The sequence below is a fragment of the Bremia lactucae genome, linkage group LG19 (assembly GCF_004359215.1).
Source record: "Bremia lactucae strain SF5 linkage group LG19, whole genome shotgun sequence".
In the NCBI taxonomy this organism is placed as follows: domain Eukaryota; phylum Oomycota; class Peronosporomycetes; order Peronosporales; family Peronosporaceae; genus Bremia; species Bremia lactucae.
Genome location: NC_090628.1, coordinates 454,128 through 457,033, shown reverse-complemented (window position 1 = coordinate 457,033; position 2,906 = coordinate 454,128).

The following is a 2,906-nucleotide window of genomic DNA, read 5'->3' as shown; positions in this document are numbered from 1 at the left end:
ATCGTATATACGGACCATGCGTCATTACGCACGGCCGTCAATAGCCCACACCTCTCGCAAAGAATGGCGAGGTGGCTATCCTTCTTCGCGGAGTATAACTTCTCCGTCGAATATAAACCAGGACGACTTAATGTCGTCGCTGATGCGTTATCACGCCGACCCGATTTCGAGTCAGCAGTGCACCCCAACAGTAAAAGTGATCTTACTGTTGCAACACTCACTACGAGTGTTCCATCATCAACCTTAGTTGATGAAATAAAGAAAGCCTATAAAGAAGATAAGGACCTTCTTTGTCTGATGGATCATTTAATGAATCCATCCGATAAATCTTTTAAAGATCTACCGGCTTTATATCGATCGTCATCCGATCGATACACAACACGTAACGGCTTATTGTATTACACAGCCGTTACCGGCGACACCCCACGTGTCGTCGTCCCGACTCACAATGATTTGCGCTTGCGCATCATGTATGAGTGTCACGATGCTCCAACAAGTGGACATCGTGGACGTGAGAAGACTTACCTCACGGTAAGTCGATACTTTTACTGGCCCCGCCAGTATCAGTTTGTGCGCAAGTACATTCGTGCTTGCGAGGTATGTCAACGGGTGAAGCCTAGCCCTTCATCCCGTGCACCTCTTCAACCTCTACCACTTCCGGCAGAGTGTTGGCAGTCCGTATCAATGGACTTCGTCTTCGGATTTCCTGAAGATGACCACAAAAACAATGGAATCCTTGTTTTTGCAGACAGATTCAGCAAGATGTACCATCTTGCTGCGGTACCAGAGTCGATTACGGCTCCGGGTTGTGCCCGTGTCTTTATCGACACGGTATTCAAACTCCATGGGTTACTCCGTGAATTGGCCTCGGATAGAGATCCGAGATTCACGGCGGAGTTCTGGCAAACCGTATTCCGATCTCTCGGAACACGGCTGACTATGTCAACATCCAATCACTTAGAAACGGATGGTCAAACAGAACGCGAAAATCGCGTCCTCGAAGAGATACTTCGCGGTTACGTCGAAAATCGCGTCCTCGAAGAGATACTTCGCGGTTACGTCGTATCCGAATATGGCGAGTTTAACCGATGGTCGAATTCGCCATTTTTAATTCGGTGCATGCGTCTACAACGCATACACCGTTCTTTGTGAATGGCTTACGCCAACCTCGCATAACTACCCAATTAGAGGGATCCTCTAGTTTAGGGGGGGGGGTGGACACGCACGAGCAAAACCATTTCTAACTCATGCTCATCACGCGCCGAAGTTAACAACGACGCGAGTGATGTCGATGTCGAATTAATCGACATCGAAAACGAGACTGATCTCATGGCAGTACGCACAAGCGTACTGAAAAAGACAAAATAAATGAGTCAGCAGAAGATTTTCTGCTAACTCGAGAATCAATAATCCATTTCGTTCAGGATTTCATCGCTAACGCAGTGGACCGTCAGAAACGGAATGCAGACAAACATGGAAGAGCAAATGTTAATTCATTCAAAATTAATGATCTAGTGCTACTCTCTACAGTATATCTACCTAAGCGGTTAGTCACTAATGTGGGTAGTAGTAAACTACTACCCAAGTTCATTGGTCCTTTACGTGTACTGCATCGCAGAAGCAATGCGTACACAACAGAATTGACACGTACGATGCGAACGCATCCTACAGTTTACGTTGATCGGCTCCGCCCGTACCATCAGTACGCGGTCTTTTCCGAGGACGGATCTTACCACCCTTTTCAAGAATCCTAAAAGATACTTGTGGTCAAGAACCAGATTCTCATGCTGAATCTGGGATTCTCATGTCGAGTCCGAAGATCCTCGAAACCGCGATGAAATTACGACAGCTCATCACGAAGAGCGTGATAGTTCCGTTTGTACTCCAACATGGAGTACACACTTTTCGAATGGTCTTCCAACCGTTCGATATGGTGAGCCTGCACCGTCTACTATTACGAGCGACGGATACCGCGCTCGTGATCAAGCCCCCCTCCAAATCATGGAGAAAGCGATTGAGTTTATCGATCTTCGACTCTAGATCCGACACATGGGTAATTTTCCCTCCTCCTCCACAACCATTGGTGGATTCCCACGGTGGTCAACGTTACCTTGTGGAACGTATCCGAATTCACCGTGATGTGAAGGGGCAGCGAACGAGTTATCTTGTTCGCTGGCGCGGTTATCCACCTTCGCATGACAGCTGGGAACCTCGTTCCCAGCTGATTGTTGACGTTGAGGGCCTCGTCCATCAGTATGAGGAGACCCACCCGATGGATCCGAAGGTCCATCGGAAAATACGCGCCCCTGGCGATTGTAAGTCGATTGCAAAACGTCAATCGCATCCCACATCTCAATAGAGATGCGAGCCCGTCCTCAGGGCGAAGAAAGAAAAAAGACATACCCTTTTACTCGCTTCGTGTTGTCAACACAACACGGACAGGTATCATCCCAAGTGAGGCATGGAAGTCCTGTTTCACGTGACAACCGATGCAATTATACTTAGCGCTGGTAGAGTTCGCTTCTAAAAGTTGACGCGAATCGGGTTAAGTCATTGAAGCCAGGCTTCATCTCCATTGTCTTTGACATTGCGAATAAACGCGCTCCAGGCTCTTTTAGCGAGACTTTATCTCGCTTGTTGCTGCTACTATCACATCGATGCTTTAAATATGCATCGAGATAAAAATCTTCCTCAGCGCGAAAGTTTTTGGCGCTGGGATCAAGGCCATGTAGCTTTGTCACAATAAAAAAGGATATTTATTGTGAAGAGTAGTCTCTCCAGACAGGCTATTGATTGGCAGTTCGGGCAATAGCTTCGGCTTCTTCTCAGGGGCAAGACGAGAGATTTTGGTGTCTACGATCCCCAGAGTGGTACCCAATGAAGCAGGGGTACCACAATAACTTTTA